Genomic DNA, 15,362 nt, shown 5'->3' on the forward strand with positions numbered 1-15,362 from the left:
GGATGCAAAAAATGTACACAGAACAATTCGCTTTAACACTCCACCTGTCACAAACGCGGTCAATAAGTAGTCAGGAAATGTTACTCTGAGTTTAATAAGTAACTTTACATTTCTTAAAATATTTAGCACCAACATCATAAGCCACCCTAGGGGCATTTATTTGTCAATTCAAAAGCACTCTTCTGCTCATGGGCATTTCTATTGTATATGCATTTTGTTATTATGTATCCCTAAACATTCATAATACTCATGTATACTTTTAAAAATAAGCTTTCTTTCCTCAATATTTGATTTATTTATCCTTTGAAGTCTTAAACCTGAATATCAACTGTTTTAATTATTTTATCATTTGCAATATCCAGCTAACTTCATTAAAAATCAAACAATTCTTTGATACTCTATTCTAAAATAGAAAAAGGATTTTCTTTCATATTAAAAATCATCTCAGTCACCTTTTGAAAATTAACTACCAAATTTCCTCCTGCTCATTTTGGAGGCCTTCAAGTTTAACATGTTCTAATTTCATTCCAGAAATAAAAAGAAAAAGCTGAGAGATCACACAGCTGGTTATGAGGTTACTAACATCAATCAAAATAGAGACCATCTGTATATATTTTCATACCCGATATTTGGCTTATCAAATATCTACAAAAAGATCACTAAGAAAGTAGAACATGGACAACATTTATAAATATAAGCAATGCTACAGTGGGTCAGTAATGTTTTCTTTCAGTAGCCCTAAGCACCAAGAATGACTGTATCACAACTGGAACATCAAATGGTTAGGATCATTTCCTTGTACATATAGTAGACTCTAAGCACATGTAATATTCATATATAACATGAATTTTTTGATTCATACTATATATGAATTTACTGAAACTTTGTTAAATCTGATTATGGAGCTAAATACCTTTCCTAATTTCAACTGTTCTTTTAAAATATAGCCATTATTTTAATTATTTAATCATTTTTTTAAGCTTAGAACTCAAATCAAGGATTCAGTGAAAAAATCCACATGCATGTTATTCATAATTTCTAAGAAAGGAATTTATTTATTTAGTTGCTCCTTATGAGGAAAACTATCATCCTCATCATTGTAACTGTTCTTCTATGAACTCCTTAGAGCTCTTTTACATCTCTGCTGATACATTTAGCTTGGAATACAATAAAAATAAATCTCAGAAGCAAATCTTCTGTTCTGTCTTTACCCAGCTTGGAAGGAGTGAAAGCATAAGTGGATGAAAAATGTATATTTACATTTGCAAACCAAATAACTGCTTGCCATTTCCTCTGAAGTGTTAAATGAATATTAATAAAGGATTGTATTATTCCTTTCTTGTTTATAAAATGGGGGGGATTTTCTGTTATGTTCATGCACAGCTTTCTCAGATTTCCATGAGATTGCATCTTGATGGAGACTGTGGCATATGTCCCAGGAGCTCCATAGTTGAACAGAAAAAGAACTTGTAAAAGAATCCCAAAACATGCTTATTCACAGTCTATATTATTCTGCAATTGGAAGAGAAATTTGTTAAATGATATGGTGCCTGGAATTTTATGCAGTCTTTATAAAGAATGAAAACGACTTTAATTCATACCAAACATTCAAGATTTATGTTAATTTTCTGCTTTAATTACTACTATGTTCAAATGAGCTTATTTAAAAAACAAAGACACTCTGAGGTAGCTTTATAACAAGAAATGGTTTTGAAATTGGAACTTTTAGTCAATTTAATGCTATGCATGAAATGATTTTTTATACAGACTTAATGGTATTGTGACACACAAGTTCTTCAATAAGCCACAGCTTAAAATTGCAGAAACCATCCCTCAGGGACACATCACTAGCAGATGCAGATTGCCAAGGTCAATTAAACTGATGTAGCTGTGCTGTCATATATGTAAAAGAGAAACCCACAAGCATATGACAAGTATATTTCTCAGTTTTTATAAAAAGATGTCAAGAATGTTATATTTTAGTACACAAATATAAATTAATTCTCCATAAACAATAAAATAATACAACAGATATAATGAAGAAGGATTATTAGTATTCTTTGGAGAGATTGATGTGTTATAAAACAATGGGGGGAATAAAAACTTTCAACATTTACAATAAAATAATACCTTGAAAACATAGACGAATTCATCTATGTCCTTGTTGTTTAATTTTACATAACCTATTACCCACTAGGACCAAATCACAATGAAACTAAAAGGTGAGCTGAGGCAGTAATCTCAGTAACTCAGCGCTGAAAGCAAAATCTCAGCAAGATCAAAATAAATTCGAATTACAAGGCCAGGATATCAGAGTTCTGTTTAAATGGAATAACCTGGGGTAAGGAAGGGCCAGAACCAGAGAATGCCTCCAACTAAGAATATCAAGTCTGGATGGCTTGAGCTTTGTCTTCACATCTCCCTTTCACTTCTCAGTACTTTAATCAGTATGCTCTCCACAGTGAAGATTCATCGTTTTCCTTCTGCCAGTCTCTCAGAAGGTAACCTTGATTCTGCACCTTCCTGCTCCTCCAGGTCCTCAAATACTGTCTCTTTTTAGTATATTGTATGTGTCATTTTCTCCTCTCCTCTCCAATTTGAGAAAAACTTTGTTTTTGACATGGTTATCTTTTCTCACTGCCATTCTTATATCTTCCTTTACCGAATTTCTCAGTCATATACTTGGACTGCTTACTTGTCCCACCACCAAATTATTCCTCGAATGAAAGTATGGTCTCCACGGTCACCAAATTCTGTGACCTTATTCTTCAGCTCTTTTGCCTTTCTGTAGCATCCAACAGTTGAATGGCATTAATTTTGATCTTCTTTGATTTGCAGAATGCTCCTCTACTCTGGCTCTGCTTATCTTTAAACTGTCCTTCTTGGGCTCTAGCCCTTTCTCACCTCTTCATTTTCCTTTTCTCGGCTATCAAATATTCAGTCCACTGCACTTTCTCTGTCAGAAATCATAGTCATTTAGGGCCTTCAATTTCATCTCTATAAAGATGGCCTCAAACTCTCCCTTGAGTTTTTCCTTTTATTCTGGAACTTCTGGATGCCTGTTTAAGATTATAACCTGTATGCTCTAATGTCCCTTCCAAATCATCACATCCAAAACTCAGTTCACAAGCTTCCTCTGGGCCTTCCCATCTCATGATTTATTATTGGTGACCTTACTCTTTCACCTCCTCCACTCATTGTGAACACCTCTTACCTTTGCTTCACTCCTCAAACCTTCTACAGACTCGACTCCTTTCTTTTGCCCCCACTGTCAGGAGAAGGCCTTCTCTCATATTTCACAGAGAATATAAAAGCTATCACATGAGAACTCTCTTGTCTTCCCATCAGCAAAACTACAAACCTACTGGATCTATACCTTCAATCTCTCTCTTCCTTTTTAATACCACTAAGGAACTCTCCCTCCTATCAGAAGCCAGTCTCTCCACATGGGCCCAAGAATCCTCTCCTCTGACCTGGTAGGAATTTTGCCCCTTACACTATATCCACTCTCTTCTCTATTACCAGCCACTCTCTACAAACTAGAGGTTTCCTATATGTAGGTACATACATGTACAGTAGTACCTCCCAATTTAAAACCATTCCAGGTCTGCATTTGCCTCAAAAGCTTCACTAAAACTCTTTTCACTGAGATGATTAATTGGTTCCAGGTTGCCAAGTCCAGTGATTCTTCCCAGTGATCATCTTGCTTCAGAGCCTGAAATAGGGTGAGGTGAGTGAGGCAGACAATGAACAAAATTTAAGGAGGTCCTTACTCTCAGGGTCATGCAAAGGCAAAGTTGTTCGACAGGCACCTAATGTGCCTCCCCCTTGTTGTGCTCCTTGATTTCTCAGCAAAATTCAACAGATAACCACTTCCTCCTCATGGAAGTCTTTTAGCCTGGCTTCCATGACATCATACTTTCTGCTTCCCACCTGTCCTCATGCTGAGTTTTTAATCATCATTGCTGCTTTTTCTATTCCCTTTTTCTTTTTTTTTTTGAGAAAGAGTCTCACTCTGTCGCCCAGTCTGGAGTGCAGTGGTATGACCTCCGCTCACTGTAACCTCCACCTACCAAGTTCAAGTGATTCTCGTGCTTCAGCCTCCCAAGTAGCTGGGATTACAGCCACTTGCCACCACGCTCAGCTACTTTTTTTTTTTTTTTTGAGACGGAGTCTTGCTCTTTCGCCCAGGCTGGAGTGCAGTGGCGCAATCTCAGCTCACTGCAAGCTCCGCGTCCCGGGTTCACGCCATTCTCCTGCCTCAGCCTCTCTGAGTAGCTGGGACTACAGGCGCCTGCCACCACGCCCGGCTAATTTTTTGTATTTTTTAGTAGAGACGGGGTTTCACCGTGGTCTCGATCTCCTGACCTTGTGATCCGCCCGCCTCGGCCTCCCAAAGTGCTGGGATTACAAGCGTGAGCCACCGCGCCCGGCCTCAGCTACTTTTTGTATTTTTAGTAGAGATGGGGTTTCAGCAGGTTGGCCAGGCTGGTCTCAAACTCCTGACCTCAAGTGATTCACCAGCCTCGGTCTCCCAAAGTGCTGGAATTACAGGCATGAGCCATCGCATCTGGCCCCGTTCTCTTCTTCAAAACTAAAAATAGAGCTTACAAATCTTAGTATAATCCTTGAATCTTGTTTCCAAATATCTCAACATCCAGTCAGTTAACATGTTGTGCCAATCCATCCAATGAAAATTTTATCCTAGTTACTTCTTACATTCCATTAACGTCACTGTCAACTAAAGAAGAATGTTAGAAAAAATAATCAATCAGCACTTATGGATTTCTAGTACATGGCAGGCATACTGCTGGATATTTCCATGGAATATCTTATTAGATCACAAAAGAACCCGTGAAGGTGGATATTATCATCCTCAATAAAGCCAAGAGGTGGCAGAGGCAGTATTTGAATCCAATTATTTCTGTCTCCAAAGTCCTGCTGCTTCTGACTTTGGGTGTGGGGGCAAGAGAAAGCCAGAATAAATAGACTCACCACAGTCTCTTAAAATTCAGCATTGGGGATCATGGGAATAACTAAAATGAAGACAGGAACAGCAAAGAATTCTAGTCTTGGCTAGCTTCACAGATTCAGCCTTGAGAGCATTCTTTCCAATGAAACCTTTTTTTTTTCCCCCTTTCTGGTGAATTAACCACTAACAACTTTCTGTTACACTAGGCACTATGTGACTTTATTTCAGTTATTTGTTTTACCTCTACTACTCCTAAGTTCAGATAACTTATTTAAGTCAGCTACTTCCTCCCAGCATCCAGCATATAATTGGCATATAAGCGGAATCTAATATATGTCTTTTGGTCAAACAATGTAGTATTTGTCCATTCCACTTATTTAGCATTCATGTTATTCCATCTTAGTTATTTTTCTTGTAGGTCTTATTTTCACAATTAGAGAGTCAGTTCAGTGTGCAGAGGAAAAGTGTTTCTACACTGACAAACATACTGACTAGGGAGGAATGGGCACATAGTGAATTTCTTTTGATCGGTTTAACTATTTGATTTTCCTACTGCTATGGTTAGATAATTTTCAGTTTGAATATGCTAGTAGAATTCAGTCAGGGTAAAGTACAGATCTGATCTTCTCCCTCACCCTGTTCAGGATAAACTTAGGCTCCCCAAGTTGAATGGAAAAGATGGATGTCAATAATAGCCTATAGCAACTCCTTTTGTGTTATTTGTATTCTATTGGAAGTTTCATTTTCATTTCCTAAACTGACCAACAAACCAATTCAGAATTAAAATAGTCCAAGCTTATTTCTCTGAAATAATTCTATCTATTTAAGACGCTGAACTCCTTGAACACTGGATTTCATTTTACCTGGAAGAGATCTCCTTCAGGAGGTCAATGTCCTTGAAGTAAATATATGGAAATTGTTTTCAAATTCTCTGTTGGATTCCCAAATGCTGTCCTTTGATTTGCTTATTTAAATTCAATGATACCATCTCTTTAAGACTGCAAACTCCTTGAAGGAATAGATCATTCTTTAATCTGGTTTGGACCATAATCATTATAATTCTATGCACATTTGGGTGCTTAATATTTCTTGATAATTATGAGACAGTGAAAAAATAGAAAGGGTATGGAAATATTTTTTGTATACTTCTCAGCAAACAAAATTTTTTAAATGCTGAATTATGTCATCAAATGATATAAACAATTACTGAAAGGGGTTAAGAAAAATGTTTCATATAAAATTCCCATTTGCTGCATTTAACGGAAAAATAAAAACAAATAGGAAACCAGTAATAAATTATACTGCTTGTGAAAACAATATTATTAAAATATAAGTGAACACTGAAAAATATTTTAATTAACAAAATAAATCAAATGGAAAAGATTCCCTAAATAGAGCTTTAAAAGTAAGTCTATGTGTGTCTGACTGCCATGACTAATTATGTATCCATGTAATGTGTGTTCAATTTGGGCTTATTTAAATAGCAGAAATGCTCATTAGCTGCAGTATATCTGTGAAGCTTCAGTAAACAGTTTAATGGTTTTTATGTTTAACCAATTTCATAAGTTCCTGTAATTTTAGCTTTAGCAGCTCATTAATGTTATTTTTTGATATCCATCTTATGGCTTTTTTTTCCTTGTCAATCGTCAGTAGGCACACTTCAATGCAAACTTAAAACACACAGTAGAATTTTGTTTAAACAATTTTAGTACATAAGTAAATGTGCAATTCAAAAGTATAGTTTCTTTATATAGAGAACTAGCTGTATTATCATGCACTCAACAAATATCAACATTGGCAAAGGCTATATCTAATGGGGATAAAACTGGTAATAACGGAAAACATTTATTGAGTGCTTTCATCAGCATGTAGCTGGTTCTAGGCTAGGCATTGTATATACTATCTCTTTGGATCCTCACAAAATAGGTATATCTCAATTTTATAGTTGAGGAATGTGAGACTGAGATAAGTCACCGAGGTCACACCCTTAGTATTTAAACCTCACTAGAAATCAACTACATTTGTAGTTGGAAAATGCCTGAAAAATCCACAGAAGCATTTGGAGATACACGCCTAGACCTCAGATGAGGGCACTGCAACTTAGGATCAAATAAATCACAAGGCTGGGTAAAGTTACCAAAGAAAGAATGCAAAAACAGGTGACAATAGAATCACTCACTTATTTTTAAAGTGTCAGCAAGCATAACCTGAACTAAAGCTAGAGAATAATTCCTCAGAGTTACATGAGAATCAAAATATTTCTGAGCCACACAAGCCAAGTAAAGAGGTAATTTCAACAGTATCAAATACAAAAGAAATATAATGTAGGTAAATAGATTGATGACGTGGAGGTCAATGAACCATAAAAAGGTGACACTTGCAGTTAAATGGGTAAAGGCAAAAAACAGAATTCTGAAGTTATGGACCAAGTATCTGGCAAAGACATAAGACAGTGTATAGAAGCTATTCTTCCTAGGTGTTTGATAATTTTTAATAGGAAAAAAAGCAAGGCATTATCTTGCCTTCATTCATTCAATTAGCAAAAAAAAAATTTTTTTTTGGTCTCTCATGTATTAAATCCTGCTGTAGGCACTGTAGTAAACCACAGATAAGAGACCCATCCTTGCGTGTTGTCAATTTCATCTGGCAGAAGATAAAAAATGAAAAGTAAACAAGTAAGTGAACTATGTGATAGTGAAAATGGTTATGAATAGTGTTACATGAAAGAGACTAGTATAAGATGAGGGATGTGAGAAGCAGAAGGGGTGCTTTAGATCATAGCAATTATGGAGGGTCAGAGGGCACCTCTTTGATGAGATGGCATCAGAGCTAAAACATAAAGGATAAGAATGAACCAGTCACGTGATGACTTACAGGCAGATTATTCCAAGAAGCGCGGGAACGGTGGCAAGGGTGTTAAGGATGAGATGCAGTTTTAGCACGTGAGGAGTAGAAGGAAGGTTTTATGTGGGTGAAGGAAAGCAAGTGAGACAAGAGAGGAAGTCTGAGAAATAGGCAGGGGCCAAACCAAGAAGCGTGTTATTAATCGTGGTAAGAAGTTTATTACAATAAAATAGGACAGCATTGGTAGGTTTAGAACAAAAAAAAGAAATTAAATAATCTCTGTTTAGAAGCTCATTCTGGTAGGATTATATGGAAGTGAGAGTAGAAGCAGGATGACCAGTCTTAGGAAACCATTCTCAATGCAAAGAGAAAGCGTCCAGCGTCTGACCATTCCCTGAACAGAGGGAGGGCTGGCTGGCCTTCATGACACCTCACAAATACAACACTTTCACATGATTTTGCTCTTACTGTTAATTTTCAGTACAGACATTTAGAATAAGTCACTTCATTCTTTTCATTCAACCATTTATTCATCTCTTCACTCATTCATCCATTTGGTGAATATTTATTGAGTTAAGGACTGTGCTGGATCTTTGGGTTAAAATATAAATAAAGTACCCTGCAGTGGTACGGTCAATATACTTCAGAATATATAAGATATACAGAGTGAAATAGAAGAGCAAGAATCAAAAAGGAGAAGCATATTTAACTACATGGTCCCTATGTGTGTGTAGCAAACATATTTAATCTACATGCCTCTTTAGATTTCCAGTACCACAATTCTGGAATAAAGTTCACATAGCTAAACACTAAAAACATTTCATGAATTAGCAATGATATGTTTTTCCACCCTTACTCTATTATTTCTCATATACCTTATAATCTAGACAAAGAAACTCCCCCATGTATTTATCCAGCCTGTTTACTATAACTGGAATGTGCTTTCAATCCCTGTCTCTGTTCTCCTAATTCCTACCCAATCCTCAACTACTATAAATGTCACTGCCTCCACAAAACCTTTCAATTCTTGCTGCTGGAAGTCATCTGTCTATCCTGTATGTTACACCAGCAATTTATCTGTTTCTCCTGAGTCACTTTCTACCTAAAGGTAACTTTATTTGCATGCATCTTTCCTCCTTTATTAGACTGCAAGCTCCTGCAGATGGGGACAATGTATTCATTTTTGTGAACTTTAGAGAACCTAAAAGAATCTTGTATAATTAATACAAAACACATATAATAAATACAGAATGAAAGAATGGGAAGTAACATCCCACAAGTATGTAGGAGGGCAGATTAGAAGGATGTCAAAATTAAATTGAAGCATTTGGTTTTAATCCCACCATCAGGGAAGAATAGTTTTAGATTCCAAAGTATGAGAGTAATGTGATGAGACTGGTGATGTAAAGTTCATTTGGCAACAGTATGCAAATATAGGGAGAAACACTGGGTCATGTTAAACCAAACGAATTGTAAATACACTTTGAGGAGGGCTTGGAAAATCATTGGATATTTGGCAAACACTTACTATACAATATGTTTGCCGTTCTTTCACATATTTTTATGGAAAAAATGGTCAGGTACGTCTTGAAAACACTTTAAAGAGCTTTAGAATTATAAAATATAACAAGTATGGTTGTTAAAGAGGAAAAAAAGATTAGCACTGGTTAGCATTAATCCACATACTGTTAGGCAGGACCCCCAAATGGATGTTAACATTAATACTGGTTTCCTCCTCCAACAATGGCAGTATATTACATTTGAATTGAGTAGCTTCCATACTTTGGGAGTAGATATTGAATAAGATTTAATGTAATTTTCCAATTTATACAATAGCATATATGCAGGTCAATGTCTTATATTTTTGAGATGGAGTCTCACTCTGTTGCCCAGGCCAGAGTGCAGTGGCATGATCTTGGCTTGCTGCAACCTCTGCCTCCTGGGTTCAAGTGATTCTCCTGCCTCAGCCCCCCCGAGTAGCTGGGATTACAGGCGCGTGCCACTACACCTGGCTAATTTTTGTTTTTTTCAGTAGAGACAGGGTTTCACCATGTTGGCCAGCTGGTCTCAAACTCCTGACCTCAAGTGATCCACCTGCCTCAGCCTCCCAAACTGCTGGGATTACAGGTGTGAGCCACCATGCTCTGCCAAATGTCTAATTTAACCAGAATATTTTAGATAGGGATGTTGTCCTATTTATATTGTGCTTTGAGTCAAGAACACAAACACGAAGTAATTAACAATAATAATCTCACTCTGCAATACAAAGTACATATCATTAAGAACCTTACTATACTCTATATTATCATTTTATAATTTAATTATATCTTACATCTTGATTTTACATCTCATAGCAGCTTAGTTTAACATTTCACCAGCATGTTAGGTTTCAGAATAACCTTTTACTATACTATAAGCTAACTAGTTTTTAAAAGAAAAATATTATAGGCTGTGGTCAATAAAGCTCAGTTTATCTATTATACTCACTGTATCTATTACATTAAATGCATCTATTACACTCACTGTGTGTTCAAAACCATCTGCTACGTTTTATGATTTCTGTTCTCTGAAACAATTACGTTATTTTTTTCCATTTTCTACCTTCTTTCCCTAACAAAACTTGTTACATGCCACTGCTCTACTTATTGTATGTAATCTTTAATTTGATGGAAAACTACTGATTTATTCACTGTCTTCCTGTAAGAATGCATATGATATCAACCACTAGTGAAACCTGGAAAATAAAGATAAGGAAAGGCTCTGAGCAGAGCTATTCACTGGGGAAACAAACCTATTCCTATGCAGTTATTAGAGGGAAGTAAAATAATTACAGAAATATCATGTTGTGCTTCTAATGGATATCTAAGGCAGTTGTAAGTGATGTGATGTTGATTCCCCATCACTTTCAACACGGTTATCATTTTGACCTCCCTCCTCATCATCTCCACCCTTTCAAAATAATCCCAAAGAAAAATTGTGCAAGGATTCCATTAGTTTGGATAGTTATTCTGCAGAAATGCCAGTACTTACACTAGATTCCACCACTTCATCCTCACCCTGCACAGCATATTTCATAATAGAAAGATGATAATCTTTCAACCAAGCAAAAATATTTCTGATAATCAGAACAATTTTTGAAACATGTACAGTGTTTCAGTTAGGTTCCTGAAAATTCTTCTTGCCCAAAATATAATTAAAAGCAAAGCACTGTACAAAGAAGACAAAAATAGTTCATTTTCATCATTTGGCAATCGGTACACAGGATCTATCAATGTTATTATTCGGACATTTTAAAACAACACGGCAGCACATGAGGAATCGTGTGTATTATTAAAAAGCGGACGGGCGGTAGAGAGAGTACCATGGAATAAAACTGTCCCTTGATGTCATAACCTCCTTAAAATATTTACCATCAGAAAATCAACAGTGACAAAAGCTGACTTTTTTTCTCTTCATATTATGGAATATGACAGGCTTCTGGATTTCCAGAATCAATGCCACATATACTCTTTAATCACACTTTTAAGAAGCTGTTATTTAAATGATAGGCTATAACACCTTTCATTAATTAATTAAATCAATGAATAGCTCCTGCTGTAGGCATTAAGGTATAGTAGTGAAAAGACAGGAAGATGATGTGTAATAATTCCCAATGTCTGTTTTCAGTCATTCCCTATTTCCTTAGTTCTAGTCCCCTGCTTCAGTTGTTCAATAGCAAATCCAAATTCAACACACCACCATTTCACTCAGATCTCTTCTGCCTTCTACATTTGTGAGTTCTGTCAGCACTATAAACACCTGTTTACCTCCCAGCTAGCTACCCCACATGTAATCTCTTTATCAAGCAGATAACCAAATCCTGACTATTCTACTTAAGAAATATATCTTGATTTCGAATTTTCTCCTGTATTTCCACTTCCTCTAACTTAGTCATGGTAACTACTGAAAAAATTATTTTAATCCTTTAACTAGTCTTTCTTAATTCCAGGCCATCTTTCCCAAAATTACGGACACTGTGTAGTTCCACACTCCTGATGTTGCCTTCCATGTAAGGAAACAATCATTTGTATAACATTCAGGGTATCGCATTGCACCTTTCTCGCCTCTCTCCAAAACACTAAAATAGAATTCAAATTAGTGAATCTGGAAGAAGAAATGAGGCATATATAATCCACCCTGGTCAAACCTATAACTTGAGAGCAGCCCATCTGAGCACAGGTTCTCTTTCTCCCCTTATACTGAAAATGTTGCCGGGTCAGCTTCTCATAACAGCATTTACTGTGTGGGATCATAGCCTGTGACTGAATAACTCTACCTAATTGAGGCACCAAATGTTAGAAAATGCATTTGCCTACTAATATGAACCATCTCAAAATGTGGTTACTTATTTTCTAACCCCCAACTATTTGAAGATCATTACAAATGGTGCAAAATCCAAGCAGAGAGAAGGAAGCTCTAACACCTGCTAGAATTACCTCATTCAAGACAAAGAGCTCTTCCTTATTTAAACCTCCTCATTTGTCACCTGCATGTCTACAGCGTAAAATTCAAACTCCCTACTTTAGCATATAATCCTTTGACTCCACATATATTTTAGCCATATTTCCTGCCATCTTATCCCTACCTGCTTCCTACCCTTATGTAACCACACACCATCTGGTCCAGCAAAACAGAATGCCTCCCCGTTGTCTGGGCATATGAGGTCATTTTGTCGGCCCATACTTTTGTATATGATGTTCTCTGTAACAGGGAAACTCCTACTCAAGCTCTAAAACCCATTCCAAATGTGATCTCAAATTAGCACACTGTGTTGCTATATATGTATTTACATGTCTATTTCTCTCATTAGCCTATAGGTCCCTGAAGGGCAATGGCTCTTTTACTTGTGTCTGTATTCCTAGTGCCTGAGCAGTGCCTGGAACACAGTTGTGCATCAAGAAATGTTCATTCCATGGTGAATAATAAGAGGATGAATAGTAGAAATCATAAAATAAAAAGTTCTATTTAGAAATACAAATGAAAAATTCAGACCTTCATTTACGAAGATGAGAACATGCATGAAGTAAGTAGGCTGATGACAACTTTCTAAAGACATATTTTTTTTACAGCTTTTTAAAATGACTGTAAAATGACTATTTAATCTAACAGTGTGGTGTTGAGCAAATTGCATAATCTCCCTGTGGCTTCCCTCCCTTCCACCCCCGTTCCACCTGGAAACTCCTACACATCACTCAGACTTCAATTTACAACCCACTTCCTCTAGGAAGCTTCCCTGAATGCTTAGACTCTGTTCTGTGCTTCCTCGGGAATCTAAACTTCTCAAAGTACAATTTATTGTAATTGTGAGTCTCCCCTGTTAAAATGTGCATTCTTGGAGGCAAAGTTTGCCTTTCTCTTTTCACTACTTTATCCCTGAAACCTATCTTAAAAAAGAGCCTGCACTAGCCACCATATGTTATTTAAAAACCTGTGAAGTGAGAGGATTAGAATATACGATCTCTTAGGTCCCTTCTAGCACATTCAGAAATATAAATAAGGAAACTCCTAATGCAAGTTATTGTATTGTACCCAGTGTATTATACGGAACTGATTACTTTATTTCTTAACATTAAGTAAGAATGTCATTCGTTCTTACTTCCTCTAATGTTTTGCCATTAGTCAAAAAGGTATCCTAATTAGCAATATAGTGCAGTATTCTTTAATCTGTTCTTTGAAACTTCATTGTAAATATTTATTAAAATGCATGCAACAGTGAAAATTTGTCCAATTATGATAGTTTCTCAAATTAGTATTCCATTTTTCCCCCTTCCCCTTTATTTTTGATACGAGAAATTACGTAAGCTGAAGGTCATAAAGAGTGGACAGTTGTTCATAGAAAATTTTACCAGTAGCTTCTATAAGAGATGTTTTGTTGTTTGAAAAATAGAACATGATGTTAACCAACAACTGGGGTTTATTAAAATGTTCTAGCATTCTCAATTTCATTATAAATTACCAAATAAGTTACATTTTAATAAGGAGTAAATCAAATCAAACATATTGATTCCAGGTCTTTTAAAACATAGGTAACTGCCATTTCTGAATACCAAACTCATCTAGTGCCAACATTAAAACATTTTTCGTAGGCTTTTCCCAACACCTAAACAACTGAGAAAAGAAAAATGGACATATTTAAAAAATTCTTGAATTTTTGTATCGTGAGAATCTTAGCAGGCCATTTCTTGCCTAACTGGCAATTTCTAGTTCTGAGTTAGGCCAGAACAAGGCAAATTAACCCATGGCCTGCACCTTTTCTCAGTATGGGGGCAAGTGAATCAAAGCTACACTCAAAGCTGCTATTGACAGAATGTTTGATTTACCCCATGAGGCTTTCAAAAACTTTTCTGAGGGCCTTCTAATAAGAGGAACTGATGAGTGATTTAAAAACCTTTTTTTTTTTTTTTTCCTGAAAACACTCCCTTATGGAACTAATTGCAATCAATGTTATCAAGGGAGCTGATTTCTGAGAGTTGCATTACAGATTCAGAACTATCTAGGTTTTGTGTTTCCTTGTTATCTCTAGTTCCCAGTGAGTGAGCTAAAAGAAAATGTAGGCAGTGGGTGAAGTATATAAATTCCTTTCCTAAGAGAAGGGTCGTATCTTCCCTGGCTGTGCCCTGAGCTCAGTCACCTTGTCTCCGCTCTACTGAGCAGTGTGGGGCAACATGATGCTGAGTCCATCACCATTCATCCTAACGTATCCCTTCCCAAAACATGGGTTTTTAATCTTAGTTATGTAATCCCATAATTTTCAAGCATTTAAAATCTCAAACTTAGCTGAAAATTCAAAAGTGCTTTCTTTTCTTAAAATACAAATGAATGATCCTTATACTAAACAAAAAAATGTGGTCCAATTTTCATCATTTCTAAGAGGAAGAACCAAAGTCATTTAAAAATATGTGCTTTTTACATAACTCATTTGCAGAAATTCAAAATGGAGATTTCTTTTTTTTTATTATACTTTAAGTTTCAGGGTACATATGCACAACGTGTAGGTTTGTCACATATGTATACATGTGCCATGTTGGTGTGCTGCACCTGGATCAAGAAAATTTGGCAAAATGGGGATTTCTAACAACTAAAAATAGTTGAAGAATTGTTTTTGATGGCATGAAAAACATTAGAATTGATAACAGTTTAAAAATAAATAATACAGTTACAGACTGTTCAATCTTTTTTTCAGGAAAAATCTAACCATATATATTGAACATTTTCTCATTAAAAAAATCATGAATGTATGAGCATCTGCTTCACTTCTTTACAAAGTCATGTTGACAGAGCCTCCAAGGTTCCTGATGAAGTCTTGATATTCAAATGATTTTATTCCTAAACAACATGAAGAGCTACATAAAAGTTAATATAAATCAATTTAATTACTAAAATATTGTTTTGTTACAGATTAATAATAACATCTGTAACTTAAGCTTACTATATGCTAGGCCTGTATGTAAATGATTTACATATATTATTAATTCATTTCTTCTAAATAACTCTAGGATGTTGATAC

The 15,362-nt window shown here is 35.9% G+C and overlaps 1 protein-coding gene across 3 annotated transcripts in view; it reads right to left on the reverse strand.

Moving 5' to 3' along the window:
* Positions 1-15,362, reverse strand: part of DPYD (dihydropyrimidine dehydrogenase) — an 858,879-nt gene that overhangs the window by 471,217 nt on the left and 372,300 nt on the right. The window lies entirely within an intron of this gene.

Source organism: Symphalangus syndactylus, chromosome 12, assembly GCF_028878055.3.
Source record: "Symphalangus syndactylus isolate Jambi chromosome 12, NHGRI_mSymSyn1-v2.1_pri, whole genome shotgun sequence".
Taxonomy (NCBI): Eukaryota; Metazoa; Chordata; class Mammalia; order Primates; family Hylobatidae; genus Symphalangus; species Symphalangus syndactylus.